The 16,847-nt window shown below is 45.7% G+C and overlaps 1 protein-coding gene across 13 annotated transcripts in view; it reads right to left on the bottom strand.

Moving 5' to 3' along the window:
* PLEKHG4B (pleckstrin homology and RhoGEF domain containing G4B) overlaps positions 1 to 16,847 on the bottom strand; it is a 239,592-nt gene that overhangs the window by 165,929 nt on the left and 56,816 nt on the right. For 11 of the 13 annotated variants that reach the window (XM_053261042.1, XM_053261039.1, XM_053261041.1 and 8 more), the window contains one exon: positions 4,403 to 4,524. The exons of the other annotated variants lie outside the window; for them this stretch is intronic. The gene's annotated coding sequence lies outside the window, so the exon portion shown is untranslated. The remainder of the gene's footprint in view (positions 1 to 4,402; positions 4,525 to 16,847) is intronic. 13 annotated transcript variants of the gene reach the window in all.

Raw genomic sequence — 16,847 nt, forward strand, 5'->3', positions numbered from 1 at the left:
TAAATAAATAATATAGGCCAATACCTTCCAGCCATCAGCATGCTGACAGCATTCTCTGCAAAGTCAATCTGGGAGGTCAGATCATGGTGGCACACCTAAATCAGTTACCATGAACCAGATAAGCAGGCAGGAAGCCTGAACAAGGAAGGAGGCAAAGCTAACAACAGAAAGCACAATGTTCAGTCACTTAAGATAAAGGACTTATGTTGACCCAGGATGTAATACAATGTTTGCAAACCCAGATCACGCATACAAAAAAGGTAGAAAACCAAATCTGGCTGAAACGGCATGTTACTTGAGCTGCAGAGACACTGGTTCAAGACCCACAAGGCCATCAATCCCTTCCCAAAGACTCTCTAACATTCTGCTTCCAAGAGCACCTAACTTAAAACTGCTACAGTCATCCCCAAGCTTTCCAAGAACTGGTCTGTGGTTAACCCAACATTCAAAGCTGAAATGATAAGAGCAGAGATAGCATAATTTTTTTTTAAAGGATTAATATATCAGTAGTGGCACTTCTCCTTGCCAGTAGAACCACTGGAACAGTTATCTTCACTATTTTTCAAGCAGAGGTCATTTTGGTTAAAAAAAAACCAACAACTTCAGTGAGAGCCATTTGCCACCACACTGACCTCTACACAGTACTGCACTAGGCTCTTTAAGAGAAAAAGAGACTTCTCAACCTCCACCACCATCTTAGAAGGCGCACACAGAGCACTGGGAAGTGTAGTTTCTTGCCAGCACTTTCCTGGGAAGGACTACACCCCGCCCTCCAGTTCTCTGTGTGCACGCTCCAAAATGGCACTGGGCTCAAGAGGGCTCTGTTTTGCCACAGGCACTGGACAAAGTACAGCACTGTGTGGTGGGAATGGTCACCTCCACACAGTGCCAGGAGGGCTGTGTGGAGTGTTCAGATAAAGCTGAAGTTACACACAGACCTAACAATTAGGGAGCCGCACTTACAGTTGCTGGGAGCTGACACTGGCTCCTGGGCCTTGCTATGAAGAATACTAAAGTGGAGAACAGCCTGTCTCAAGCACTGACAACGTATTTAAAACCTCTATTTAACAACTCATTACTAGGGATGTGCAGAACCAGTTCATGATCGAAATGGACTGCTGCAATTGAACCTGACCGCTGCCAGTTCGATCGCAAAGTGCTCTGAACCTGTCTGGGCTGGTTTTTCAAACCTACCGGCCCAGCCGATAGATTCATCCAAACCAGTCTGCATACCCATGGTTCGGTCTGAATTTGGACCAAACTACACCAATCGGTTCGGCACACCCCTACCCATCATCATCATCATCATCATCATCATCATCATCATCAGAACAATAGTATGTAAGAGCCTAATCGGGGTGCACCTAGGTAATTTGGGCACCTGGACTGCAGCGGCGTATCTAGGGAAAATAGCGCCTAGGGCAAACGCTGAAATTGCGCCCCCTGTCCAAGCATCTGACACCCATCTTTCAGATAACTTTACCATAATATCAGCTGAAAAATACAAGTCAAGCTCGTTAATCTTTTAATATTTCAAAAACTATTTAGCAGTGGACTTAGCCAGACCAAAAAATGCTAGAAAACTACAAATTTCAGTATGTGGGGGTTCATGAAATACCCAAATACTATGTGGAGATGTACTTGGAAAACTAAACAGAAGTGCCTGTCTAATTCTCTACTATGCATTGTAGCATCACCATTACATATGTTTTAAAAATCAATGGAGAATTTGACTTTTCCCAGATACTCTGTAAATAATTAAAGGATATGCAGAGTAAACTGTGTCACTGCTTGGAATATATTCTAGTCTTTCAGAAAGACAGTTAAAATGAGAGAAAGAGAGCAAGAAACTCCCAGTGGGCCTTAATATTAAGGGTTTCACACTGATTCAAAGACAAACTCACCATTAACAGCCATATTAGCAAGACATCACATTTAACTCACTTATCACAAGGAGCAAAGTAAGAGCAAATGAATACAATCCTAGCTCTTAAGCGTCAGCTCAGTATTCACAAGCCCTGATTCTCTGTACATAGTGCCAATCTGAAGATGTGTACAGTGTCTTATATTATATTTAATTATTATTATTTTTACCCGTAGCCCCTTTGGGGGGCTTCCTAAAGGCTGGGGGGGGTTGCAAAGATTCCCCCTCCCCCCTCTGGCCTCTAGGGCCTCGCAGGGACCATTTGAGAATGTGCAGTGGCCGTTTTTAAAAATAATCTTTTTTTTTTTTAAAGGCCACTGAAAACAAAATGGCCACCATGCAGGCTCAAATGGCCTCTGCAAAGCCTGGCATGACCTAGAGCCTCACAGAGGCTATTTGAGCATGCACAGTGGCCATTTTGTTTTTGGCAGCCATTTTTAAAAAAAAATTAAATGAAGCCCCCCTTCAAGTGGCGCCCAGGGCACGTGCCCTGCCTGCCCTACCCCTAGATATGCCCCTGCTGGACTGCCCCCCATGGAGCCCCCTTGAAATCTCCTTTTGGGGGCCCATTGCCAAACCTCCATTTTTAAATTATTATTACAGCCGCCGCACGCCCTGCTAAACCTCCCCCCCCCATTTATTATTACTGCAGCCAAGGGGTGGCTGCTGGAGATTGGCAAGCAAAGCAGTCCTTCTCCCTTCTCCCGGTAATGGCAGGGTCCAGAGTGATGCTGGGACGGTCCATTCGGGCCAGCATCTTTTGCCAACTGCAAGGCATGCCTGCAATGATCTCTCAATTGCGCAGGCGCACACTGCAGTTGGCAAAAGACATTGGCCCGAATGGACCAGCCCAGCATTGTTCTGGCTCCCACCGCTGCTGGGGGAGTAGGGAAGAGGGGAGAAGGGAGAAGGACTGCTCCACTCCCTGCCGGCAGCCACCCTTCGGCCGCAGTAGTAGTAGTAGTAGTAGTAATAATAAATACGGAAGTTTGGTGGGGCGGGCATGGGGTGACTGCCAAAGGCCCCCGGCCATTTGGCGCCCCCCCGACCTTGGAGGACTGGACTGGATCCCCAAGGTCCAGGGGTTAGAGCACCTCTGACCCTAAACAGACTAATCCTCAAATTAGTGGAATAATGTATTGAGGAAAAATGGTTAACTTTCCTAAATGAAGGGCCCTTAAAACATTACAGAATCATCTTGAGAGTTGCTTTCCCATGAATTTGCCCATAACCCTGTGGTAATGTTTAAAGGTCTGCAACTACATGGACAGGACTGAAAATGATACAGCTGTTATCCTTCCCATGGAATCGACGGCAGTACTGTGGGATGAACCACAGCACTCCCCCATAGTTCCGGTAATGTTTCGAAGGAAGATTTCTTTATCAGCCCCAGCTACAATGGAAGTGCACAGCTAAGGGAGCACTGCTCATTGATATTGTCTGGAGACACAGAGTTAATGTTCCAAATAAAAAGGTTTATTTAGGAAATGAATCATGGAAATAGATTGAGAGTTATATGCCTCATTGCTAGCTACATACAGGAAGGGGGGAGGGAAGAAGGAGGAAGTCACCCCAGGTGAGAGAAAGAAACCTTAGACTATCAGTCTAACAGAGGGGGAATATCATGGTCAGCAGAGGAATGCCCTTACTGGCTGTCTCTATCCCTAATGCCCTTAGTGGTCAACAGGGTTGCTGGGGCTGCCATGCAGGAGCTGCATCTCCAAAACAGATGTCTCTCGCTGAAATGCAGAAAGGAAGCAGCAAAGTGCTGGGCTGGCCCTGATAAGGGACTCTGCATGCCAACAAGTCTGTCAAGCAAGCACTGGGTTCCAAGGCAGTAAAGTTCTGGGGCTAGCTCATAGAAAGCCTACATGCAGAATGGCCCAGTCTCAGTGATCATGCAGTTAAAACACAACAAAATAGCCATCTGAAAATAACTGCCAGGACACCACAAAAAACCAAGTGACATTAACATATTAGTGTCTGATGAGGGCATTCTGATAAAGACTTAGCTTAGGAAGTTAATGCAAGTTTTCCCCCTTTGGATCATTCCTTCCCACCCCCATTTCTATATACTCTGAATTTATTGTTCTCAAATAAAACATAAAATGGACTAAATAATATATTTATTTTGAAAATGAACTCATGCAGCAAAAATTGTTTCCACTCCCAATGAAATCTGGAACCATTTGAAGGGTTCCTCCATTTTATAACTCTGATCCAGCAAGGCTTCTGCATGTGTAGCTGATCCAATTGTAAATGCGGATCTACATCAACATGCTCATCGGGGTCTCACAAGCTAGCTAAATAGTCCTTTTATGTGAAATGGAATGCACAGCTCCTGGGGGACGCCAGGCACTATGGGTAATTAGATCTCTCCAACAGTCAAAATGGAGATAAAAATAAGCATATGTTTCATGTCAAATTGAAATTTCTTTTAGATTACATTGGGAAAATAGAGCCTATAAAGACACCTACCTCTGTGTTACCTGTGCCCAAAGGGCAGATTGCCTGTTACAACATCCTTTTTTCTTTCTTTCTTGCTGACACTGCTGAATATGTCAAAGCCTGTAATTGTCTTGTCATTTCTCCAAGGGGCTCTGGTAATCAGAAGTGAAAACCAAAGAACATTTGCACTGAGATAATAGGGACAGCTAACTTTGATCCAGTTTCTAGAACAACCAGCAAAGTTCACAAAGATTTTCAGCAATCTGCACATCATCTTTAATCACTTTGACACATTTGCTACCTTTCCATCGAGAAATATAGATCCTGAAGAAAACAACATGTTGCAGCAGGATCTCTACTATATACCACCATTTTAAAATCAGTGTCCAACTTCCAGAACAATGAACCACATGCAGAAGGATGTTGTGCCAGCACAAAGCGGTTGGGCCAACTAGTTGTGCTAAGCCTGGAACTTACATTCCTTAGTGTTGCACAACTTCAAGCAGACTTGCAGTTGTGCAACAGTGGCACACCGCATTTGTTTTAATGGGAATTTTCGTGCAAGAGTGCTATAGCTCTATAGCGCAATTCTTCCATTTGCTCACTGCACATTCAGTTCATTGCTCTGGATGTCAGTCAGTATGTTTTCACAAAACCCAAAGTAGTGTTTCATTTGAACACTGATGTGAGTTAATGGCTCACAATCATCCTTTGTTGCCCTTTACTCTCTCTATTTTCCTTTCCTATGTTGCCTTCTCTGCTGCTGAAATGGCCACACTTTCCAAGAAGATGGCAGTCACTTAGAAGACTGCAAGGTCATTCTTATGACCACTTACCAGAGCAGTGGGGAGGCAGGCTCTACCTGCCTCCCCGCAGATGATCCAGAGGTTTCTCAAACCTCTGCCGCTCGAGCACCCACATGCATGCAGGGTGGCAAGCATCTTCCCCCTCCCCCTGGCACACTGCCCAAAATGGTGGCAGGTTGTGGGGGAGCACAGCTACACAGGGCAACCATTCACAACAATCACCTGAGGTAGAATGAACCATCGGTAGAGCCAGGTAGAAGAGTCAGGCTCTGCAGGTCTGGAGCAGCGGGGACCAGCGGGCTCCCAGTGCTCCAGATTACACAAGCTGCCTGGAGTAATGCCGAGTTCTGGGCACCACATTTTAAGAATGATATTGATAAACTAGAACAGGTTCAGGTGGGCAACAAAAAAAAAGTGAGGAATCTGGAAACCAAGTCCTACAAGGAATGGTTGAAACAGTTAGGCGTTTCCAGATCCCTCACCATCTTTGTTGCTGCCCTCCTGAGTCTGTTCTAGTTTATCAATGTCTTTCTTAAAATGTGGTGCCCAGAACTAGACACAGAGCCTATGTGCACAACATGAGCTGCCTGGATTATCCCAGGCAGCTCACATCATCTAGAGCATGGGTTCTCAACCTTGGGTCCCCAGATGTTGTTGGACTTCAACTCCCATAATCCCCAACCAAAGGCCATTGGGGCTGGGGATTATAGGAGCTGAAGTCCAGTAACATCTGGGGACCCAAGGTTGAGAATCCCTGATCTAGAGCACCGGGAGAAGATAAAACTAAGGGAAAATATGACAGCTGACATCTTGCAATTTTCAGAAAACACCTGAAAACACATCTCTTCAGCCAGGCTTTCTCAGCTTTTTAAAAATTTGTTTTTAAATTGTTTGATTGTTTAATTGTAGTTTTATGATGTTTTTAATTGTTAATCATTGTTATGTTTTATAATTTTTATTTTAATTATTAACTGATTTTAAGGTGTTTTAATGTAAACCGCCCTGAGCCTTTTGGAAGGGCGGTATAAAAGTTTTAATAATAATAAATAAATAATAATAAATAAGTTATCTGGAGGGCTGTCACACAGGAGAAGGAGAAGTCTCATTCTCAATGGCTCCTAAGGGTCGGACTAGAACTGGTCAGTTGAAACTTGAAGGAAGCAGATTTAGACTAGATATTAGGACGAATTTCCTAATTCTAAGAGCCATTGGATTGTGGAAGAGTGCCTCATGCAGTGGTGGGCTCTCCCACACTGGAGGTTTTCAGCCAGAGGCTGGACAGTCATCTGATAGAGATGCACCAATGATCCGACTTGTACAAGGCAGCTTCATATGTTGAGTAGCACTGATAAAGGAGATTTTTAAAGTGCAACCTGAGGCTACAATCCTACGTAGTCAGCTGGGAGTAAATCTCATTGATTTGGGGCTTCAGCTATGAGTAAGCAATGCATACATAAGACTAGGTTTACCATGCAGGGCTGAGAAGAACACCACTTGCTGAAAAATCCCTCCTTCTACACAGGCCCTGTGGTGTCCCTACCCTTTGCATTTAGTCACTGTACTAGTTAGTGGACTGGTCCTGTCTGCACAACCAACAACCCATTTCATTTCTTTAAAAATGTTTTTTATTTGTCAAAACATTTTGCTGGCTTTGCAGAAATTTTTAATAAAGTGTTTAGGTACCTCTTTCTATTAACATGAAAAAGGTCTGTGTGAAAAGGCTGTTGAAACAAATGAGTATTTTAGTCAGCTTCCCCCACTAGGCTACATACAGATTTAATTACAGCAAGCAACTCAGGGTCATTCATTACCAACAGAAAACTTGACAACTCCAGCAAGGGGCTGAATATTTCTAACAAAAGCCCTACACAATTGTTCTTTGTTTGGCAGCTGACTGTGGCTAGGAGGCTAGGCTACAGTGAGCTATATTATTAGAAAAATTAAGGTGTGTGCTTTTAACTCTTGCAGCTATAAGGACAATGTTTTAAAATGATTGTTCAAGTAAGTCAAACCAAAACGTTAAACCAAAACTCCATATTCACTTCTTCTAAAGTCTCTCTGTAATGTAGGAAACAGACACACTTTTTAAAAAGGCTATTTGAAACCATCACATCAGTGTCTTCTAAGGCAACAGAAGGGTTAGAAGGTTATATATTACAATTCCCTGTGATATTTATTTGTGTAAAATATTTCTGCTATGCTTTTTAACCATAATATTTTGTAAGCCATCACCTTAACAACTAATTAAGAACAGTGGCTGACATCCTGACTAAATGAACTAGAGGAAGTCCCACTGAAATTAAAAGGACAAGTTAGGCATGCCTAAAACAAATACTTTTCAAAAGACAAAGTCAGGAGCAGATTAAGTCAGCTGCAAAATTCAGCTAGGCAGTCACACAAACTGCCAGTAACTGTCCAGAGGAACAATTTCAGCCTAGCACCAAAAGCCATTCAAGCTCATGCAAGTTGAATGGGGAGAGGTACTAATAAGGTACCATCACCAAAAGGCCCTATATTGACCATGGTATCTCCTTCTGGGTTGCCTAACTGGATTGGAACTTGGGGACACAGTTATATGGTGGCTCAAATCCTTCCTGGAGAATTGTACTCAGAAGGTGGTGTAGGGGGATGCCTGCTCAACTCCTTGGCAATTGGCCTGGAGTGCTGAAGACTTAATGGCCCACCTTTTCAAAGAGGCTTTCTGGTTTTTATTCCCAGTACCCAGTGGGGTTTTAAATTTATAAATCTGATTTTAACTGGGTCTCATTTTTAACTGAATTTCATTAATTTTATATTGTTTTATCAGTTTTATTGTCTTTGTGAGCCATGCTGAGTAGTATGTCATTGGAGGGGTGGGATACAATATTCCAAGGTAGCCACCTCGCTTCTGCAGGTGGGGCACCCAAAGCCTGGTCTCCAAATAATGATCTTAATAACCAAATAAGTTCATATGGGAACAGGCTGCCTTTCAAAGTCCCCAGTCCCAGACTTAGAGCTGGGCTACGCAGCTTTGGCTCTCCAGCTGTTGTTGAGCTCCAGCTTCATCATCCTCAGTCAGAATTTATTGTGGCTGGAGATGGCGGGAGTTATAGTTCCAACAAGTTATAGGACCAACAAACGGAAGTACTTTTCCACACAATGCATAATCAACTTGTGGAATCCTTTGCCACGAGATGTGGTGACAGCCAACAACCTGGATGGCTTTAAGAGGGGTTTGGATAACTTCATGGAGGAGAGGTCTGTCATCGGCTACTAGTCGGAGGGCTACAGGCCACCTCCAGCCTCAAAGGCAGGATGCCTCTGAGTACCAGTTGCGGGGAGTAACAGCAGGAGAGAGGGCATGCCCTCAACTCCTGCCTGTGGCTTCCAGCGGCATCTGGTGGGCCACTGTGCGAAACAGGATGTTGGACTGGATGGGCCTTGGGCCTGATCCAGCAGGACTGTTCTTATGTTCAACAACAACTGAAGTCTGGAGAGCCAATGATGCCAAGCCCTGGTTTAGAGCTTTAAAGGTTAAAAAACAAAAACAGTACTCTGAATTATGCCTGGAAAGAGATTGGTTGACAGTGGAATGCTGACAAGATGTGTTCTCTCTTACTTGTTTCAATTAACCACATCCCAGTTGTGTTCTGAACAGGCTGAAGTTTTTGAACAATCTTCATAGCCGAACCCCACATAAGAAGCAGTTCTCAAAAACAGCCAAGCCTGGGCTTGGCGGCCTGTGAGAATTGCCAGGATCTGTGCAGATCCTGGTGGTGCCATGGTGCCAAACCCAGCACCAAAGCCTAGTGCTTAGAAAAGGTTAAGGGTGCAAATGTGCCATAACCCAGGATCATGCGTCAAGAACCATGCCCAATGCACTGCACTCAGCATGTGGTACACTGTGGGATACGGAGGCCGGGATAACAAGTCCTGGCCTCAGAGCTATCCACACTGCATGGAGCAGCACTGATCATGTGGGAGTGTGCTCTGAGCTCTCAACAAGGACAGATGATCATCTGTGGGGGGAGGCAAGGTTTGTGAAGCCTTGGAAAACTATGGCCAGATTATGTTTTTACATAAGGGCTGCAGCTGACATACCAGCTGAAGATGGTTAAAAGCACTGTATGCCATGAACAACACTTTGACGCCCAACTGTACAGTCAGATCCAATTGTACTCCCAAAATTCAGACCCGATTCTTTAATAGGGAGTGCAGTCCCATCTAGAACAGATCAGATCTCAATTTCTTGGTCAACTATATTACTAACAACAGCTTGGTCTTATCTGTACTGAGCTTCAGTTTATTGGTGCCTTATCTAGCCCATTGCCTACACCAGACACCTCCTCAAACATTCAGTCTCATCTGTTTGACCAAAACATCGTGACAAATAAGTCATTTTGAGTGTTGTCACCATCATTGCCACAGAATAGGCTCTAAACATAGGATATAACTCACATTCAATAATGTTCATTGCCAAGTTGTCTTCCCCTTTGCATGAGCTGTTATCCCAACCACTCAGACTGGAAATAAGGGCTACATTTTACACTGGTAGAGTGAGGTGGATTGAATCTCACCACTCTCTCTCAACCTCAGGTAATGGAATAGCAACACTGTTCTACAAATATTATAACAATATATGTAAAGTACTTTGCACACAAAATGTTATATAACTGCTAAATAATTATTATTCTGTATTTACATTTAAATGTTTTTAAAGGGATATGTACCCTTCCTTTCAGCTTAAGAGTCTTTAAGGCAGCTTTTGAATCAAATTTATACAATACAAGTGAATTTCAGCCCGCTGAATAACGGGCGCTAGTAATGGCGCTCCTGGCCTCCCGCCGCCATTCCCCCTCCCTCCGCCGACCGGCTGCCCGCCCTCCCAGATACTTTGTGATCCAACCCCCCCCCTCGATTAAGGGCCAATTCGGCCCAGGCACTTGCCCCCGCGGCTTCCGCCGCCGACTGGCCGACCGCCCTCCCAGCTGCCGATACCTCCTTACCCCCGGACCACGTCCTTCGCTTGATCGGAATATCTATTTACAGGAGAGAGGAGCTTGCATGTAGAGCTCCTCTCTCTTTAAAGTCTCTTTCCGAACTGGCGCTTTGGGTGCCAAGGACGCCTATTGCGTCCTTCGCGTCCATAGCGCCAGTTAGGGAAGAGACTTTAAAGAGAGTGGAGCTCTGCATGCGAGCTCCTCTCTCCTTCTGTAAATAGATATTCCGATCAAGCAAAGGACGTGGTCCAGGGGTAAGGAGGTATCGGCAGCTGGGAGGGCGGGCGGGCGGGCGGCGGCGGAAGCCGCGGGGGCAAGTGCCTGGGCTGGTTTGGCCCTTAATCGAGGGGAGGGCTTGGTTCAAAAATCAGCTGGGAGGGTGGACGGGCAGCGCCGCGGGGGCCAATACATGGGCCAATTTGGCCCTTAAACTTAGCCAATATGGCCGCCCGTGTCTGGGCGGCTGTATCTTTTTTAGCAGTTCTGAGCATGCGCTCTGCGCATGCTCAGAACTGCCAAAAAAGACACGGGCGCACGGGATCACACTCAAGCCTTTTATTATATAGGATACAGTGAAATACCACAGCACATTTGAATCATCAATAAAAACTCATACATTACAAGCAGCAGACTAAACATGCTATCTGTCATCCCCCAAACAGAATTCAAGATGTCTGATACAAGCCCCATAGTGAGGCTATGCAGTCCAAACATGGCACATGCTCCAGCCCTCCCTATTTCCTCAACCTTGCCCTTATTTTTTGCCTTTTGGAGAATGCTATGTTAAACTCCAGTTGAGAATGTAAATAGTAGCAACACCTATTAAGGGTTTAGCTCCCTCCTCTAGGTTTTGAGAAGTTAAGCCTCTGAATGGGTAATGAATGCATCTTGTTTCTAATGCATATGTAGACAAATGTGTACACAAGAGCATGAAAGCACTGTGCAGAGCATGGCCTACATTCTACTCACTGCAACTACCAAGGTATATTTTGAACTGTTGATAATATCTTGTAGGTCAATTATTAGTATCAATTCAAGCCAAAAATAACCGTCTTGGCTTTTACACCAGTGGGTAGATGTTTGCAGAGTAAATGAATACAGCATCCAGCAGGTGCAACAGAGCACAATTTCTCAACCTGTGGAACATATACCCTCCCTGGGGGTACATGAAACACAGGCAAGAGGTACAGGACAAGAGGAAGAGGGGAAATAAGCCCAGCTAGCAGGATGCAGAGAAGAGTTCCAGCTTGCCTTTGCTGCTGGGTACTGCCTAGACATGAGCAACAAGGTCTGGGGAAGGAAGGGAGGGAGCTTGCGGTGGTGGGGGGGAGAGATACAGACTACTGATTGGCCAATAGCAAATGGCAGGAGGAAGTCTGCCTCAGAGATATTGGTCTTGACTGGCCAGAAGCTGGCTGCCGAAGTTGGGCACAGTCAATAAAAGACAAAGGTGAATCCTGTGCTTGTGCCTGAACTAGATCTGTTGCTGTTGAAAAGAGAATATGCAGATGGTCCTTGTTATTCATGGGGGTTCCATTCCAGCCTACAACTATGGATAAAAGTGAATAACGAGACCTTAAGTCTATGGGAATTGGAGGATTCGGTTCCTTGAGCCTAAAAAGGGTCCAAAAAGTAAAAATAAAAGGAATAAAGCAGCATACCTTGCTCTCCAGGCCTCCAGCTCTGCAAAAAGCACTCCCCAATCCACAAGTCATCCAAATTTTTGAGAATGTTTTCAAACATTCTTGGGGGATTTTTTATTTATTTTAAGAGCCATAGAATGGCTCCATGCTGCAAAGTAGTGTCTGGAAATGACACTGGAAGTAATTTCCAGCCACCCACGAACCATGGATAGGTGAATTTTGCCTGTTTTTAAAGCTGCCGATAACAAAGTCAGGTCTATATTGCCCGACCATGGATATGCAAAAACATGGGTGCTGGAACCGCGGATAACAAGGGCCACCTGCACACAGAATGGGAGTGATCCTAAAAATAACAGTTGGGGGATTTGTTATAGAAATGAAAATATTTACATGAGAGCAAATATGGATGTTGCAGTATAACTGTGTTGAAAGATGAACAGGAAGTCACATTGATATATTATATTATAATATATATAATTTTTATATACATTTATATATTATATAAATAATATTTTTTAATAATAAAAATAAAGTGCAACAGAACAGAATGGGAGTGATCCTGTAACAACTGTGGGCCATTACTACCGTATTGGAAGTTTTAAAGACCATAACAATTCAGACAGAAAGCTGCTCTTCTTTTCTTTAATATTCAACACCAACCTAAGGAAAAGTGGAATTTGTAAATATCTATATATTTTATTCTTTTGGGACATGCGTGCCCAGGATTTGGCGGTGGAACTCTCGCGACACGCTGCAAGAGTTCCAAAGTGAAGACTGAGAAGGAGAGGGGGAAGAAAGTGCCGGCGGTGGAGGGAGGAGAGAAAGGCAGCAGTGGGCCGCGGGCGGGTGGAGAGAAAAGCGGTGGCAGGCGGATAGGGGAGAGGAAAAACGGCGGGGGCGGGGCCCGTCTTGGCCATCTGCCGCGGGTCTGTGTGGGGGGAGGAACGGGAGGGGAGGAGGGCTGGAGAGCGTGGAGACGGAGGGAAGGGGAAGAGAGGAGAGACTGGGGCAGGAGGAAGAGGGAGGGGAAAACAGCCGGCCTCAAAGCGCCACACAGATGCTCTGTGCGGGGTTGGCTAGTAGGTCTGGATTTTCTCTCAGTGCTCATCAAATGTGTGTATTGCTTATCAATATGAAAGGCTAGCAGTGTGTTTCAACTCTCTTTCGACCAGGTGCATAGGAAGCTGCCCAGTAGCCAGGGTGCAATGCCATAATGGTCTCTGGCGCCCTAGCTACGCTCCCTGCATCTGACATCAGATGGAGGGACATGGCCATATGCGGAAACTGAGCTGCAAAGTCCCCTTTGCAAGGTGCTTCAGCCAGCGCGGGGTTTGCAGCATGGCTGGAGCACCCTTCCTTGCCTGGAAAGGTGCTGAAGCGCATTGTGAATGGGGCTGCACGGCTCCATTTCAGCATATGGTCGCATCCCTGCATCTGATGTCAGACACAAGGGGCATGGCTAGGACTCCAGGGAAGTGGCAGCCCAGCTTCATTAGACCCATCTGTACAATGGTGGCTCCACCCCTCCTCTCGACAGATGGCTTAGGATTTTTGGTTTCTTGAAGGATTTTTCTCACAACCATCAACAAAATCTGCTGTTGCTCCAAGCTAATGAGGCTAAATTAACAACCCTCCTCCAGCTACAACCACTGGTTCAGGGATTTCTTGGCAGGAGCTGAACCCCACCGCCCACTGAGATTCGCTGGAGCAGTTGCCACCAGCTCCTCTGGTGGCCATCAGGGACGGGCCTTTTCCACTGCTGCCCCGAGGCTTTGGAATGCTCACCCTAGTGAAATAAGAGCCTCCCCATCTCTGACAGCTTTTAAAAAGTCTTTAAAGATGCATCCGTTCACCCAGGCTTTTAATAAATATTGTTTTAATGGTTTTAATGCTGTTGTAAAATATTATTTTAAAATTTTTAAATTGTTGTAATGTTTTAAACTTTTCATTTTTTGTTTTAACGAATGTTTTACTTTGTTTTTATTTTCTTGTAAACCGCCCAGAGACGTAAGTTTTGGGCGGTATAAAAATATGTTAATATATTTTTTATAATAAATGAAATAAGACAAAGGGAGAGAAATGTATCCTGGCCTACAGCCTCTGAGGGGCCCCCAAGGCCAGTCCTTGACATCTCTCCACAAACAGGGCCATCTGAGGCAGTGGAGGGAAGGGAAGGCAGGAAGGGAAGAGGCACGTGTTCCGGAGACGAGTGTGGAGACAGAGCAGAGCAGCCCATAGCAGAGACTTTGTAGTCTCTCTTTCTGTGTGTTTCTGTGTATTTTCCCCTCCCTCCTCCCTTGAAAACAGGTGGGTGAAGTGAGGTGAGGTGAAGTGAGATGAGGTGGAAGCCTGGCACAGACACTGTGTGTTTCTGCCACCACCAGGCCGCGGCCTGCATTGCCCATCCCTCTGAGCTTGCTCGGGCACCTCACAGCCCGGGAAAGAAAGTCCAGACTCCTGTGCAAGCTGAGGGAGGGAGGATGGAGGAGGCGGTGGCGGCAGCACTTGCACTTTTGTTTTTAATTCTATATGCGCTTGTGGAGGAGGGAAACCTCGCCCCTCCTTCTCTTCGACCACCTTCAAGGGCCCCTCCTTCTTCCCCCACCTCCTTTTCTTGACAGCAACCGTTGCTCCTCTCCCTCCTCCTCCCCAGGTGTTTTTCTTCTGCAGGGACCCTCTGTCCCATCCCCTCTTCGCTGCAGCTGCTTTCCCGGCTCTTTCTTTTCCCCAGTCCCTGAGGCAGGCAGGGCTGGCATGAGTATATTGTTGCTTCAGGCAGCCAATGGCACTAAGTATGTGCGTGTGTAATGATAATTATAAGCTCGTAAGAAGATGCAGGCTACTCTCTATTTACATCCCCCTCCCCCGCTTCCGAGTAAATTATAGTTGTAAGAGATTTTGAATACATGAACGCAATTGGACATAAGGAGGGTTAAGGAGTAGTGGTGGGGAGATGTAGAATGTAACTTGTGCTTTACAGTGATCAAAAAGTGGTATGCAAATCTAACAAACCACTTGACAAGTCTTGTGGCACCTTGGATATTAAAGCTTTTTGGAGCATAGGCTTTTTGTGGACTAGAGCCCAAATGAAACCTTTGGGACTCTTGGGTGCCTTTGCTGCTAGAAAGGCTGTCCTCTGTTAATCTGCTACACTATATTACACATGTCCTTAATGTTCTTCTACAGCAGAGACATGGGGCCAGGAGAAGGAGAGGAAGACAGCAAGGAGCCCATTTTAAAATCTCATCTCTGGGCCCACTCCAACCTTGGTACGCCCCCGGTAATGCCCACAATTAGGTTTGCCACCTATTCCCTCTCCCCCACCTTCCTGCTCTTGGCACCCTCCCCCCTCCACTGTCTTGCATTCTCTCTCAAATGCTCTCTCACTCTCTCTTCACATCTTGCTCCCCCTCTCAACATGATGGCAAAAATATTGGCACGCTGTGTTTTATATTTTTTTAGCAATAGTTTGGCATGCCACACTTTGTGCAGCACTACAGCCCTCCTAACTTTGGCCAATATCACCTCTAGCCCAGATACATACTCAAGTTGTTGCACCCCTGGTGTAAAAGGTGGCAAGCCTACCCACTCTAGATCGAGTGTCTTCTTATATCATGGCTGCATATACACAGCCCTTCTCCCAAAATACGAGATATACTAAAGGTGAAGTAAAGTGTGCTGTCAAGTCCATTTCGACTCCTGGTGCCCACAGAACCCTGTGGTTTTCTTTGGTAGAATACAGGAGAGGTTTACCATTGCCTCCTCCCACACAGTATAAGATGATGATGCCTTTCAGCATCTTCCTATATCGCTGCTGCCCAATATAGTACCAGCAGGGATTCAAACCGGCAACTTTCTGCTTGTTACTCAAGCATTTCCCCACTGCACGAAATATACAACTGTAATGATAAAACCCACTGGAAATTTTGAGGTATCACATTTTTCAAAAGTTAGGGGGCACTTGCTACTTAAAGAGATTGAGAGTCCCTGGAGTAAGGCCTTCAGCAATGTGCAGGGTAGTGGGGGTGGGAGGAGGGGAGCACCTGAAGGGTTTTGGCTGCCCCTGGGAGGATGCAGGACCCAGGACAAATCAGAGCATGCATCCCTCTCCCTTCACACACACTCTCACACACACACACTTACTCCAGAGTTATTAACTTGAATAAATCTCCAAACAAATGTGCTTCCTTCATACTCTCATTGATGGAAATGAGTAGTTTTGTGACCCCTCACCACTTTCAGCCTGTACAGACAAGCCACTGCTTGCTCAACCACTTCACTCACTGAATGCCCTAATGTGGCAATTACTCCTTCAACACACGTGCAGTCTGCCTTTTTGCAGTGCACATGTGCAGGAGCAAACAGACAGTGGGGAGCTGGCTGGGCCAGCACAAGAAGAAGAGGACAAACAGCCTGGCTGGGAGGAGCTATGAATGACTGGGTGGGTGGCATGGCAGCACAGCAGCAGGGCAACAAGCCTGCTCGTCCGCTTTCTCTACTGCTGCTTGCCCCCATTTGAGCAGCAAGAGCAGCTGCAGAATGAGCAGGCAGCCCCATGGCCAGCAAATCACCCTTGGAGATGGCCAGCAGTGGTGCCTGATGCATTTCGGCCACCTTGAAATTATCTGTGTCCAAAGTTAGGAGCCAGTAGGGCACAACTTGGTCCTTTTCCTTCATACAAGTCTATGGATGTGGTTCAAAATGACTTCCTTAGGGCTCTACTTAGAGTACCTAGATGCGTCCCCAACGTATTGTTAAGGTTTGAGTTGGGTGTTCTGAAGATCGAGGTCTGGGCCTGGTTGTCCATTTTGACCTATTGGCTTCAAGTCAGATGCCCCCCACCCCTGAGGATGGATTTCTCTTATCTTGGCTGATATATTCCAGCTCACTTGGGCCCAGGCTATTCACGACAAAATTGTGTCTTTGAGTCTGTCTATGGACTACCTGGTCCTGTTAAGTCACGACCAGGCTAGGCAGATCCTGAAACAAAGACTCTTGGACTTTGAAATCCAACAAGAACTCTCCCGAATCCCTGATTATACTAAAA

The sequence above is a fragment of the Hemicordylus capensis genome, chromosome 6 (genome assembly GCF_027244095.1).
Source record: "Hemicordylus capensis ecotype Gifberg chromosome 6, rHemCap1.1.pri, whole genome shotgun sequence".
Classification (NCBI taxonomy): domain Eukaryota; kingdom Metazoa; phylum Chordata; class Lepidosauria; order Squamata; family Cordylidae; genus Hemicordylus; species Hemicordylus capensis.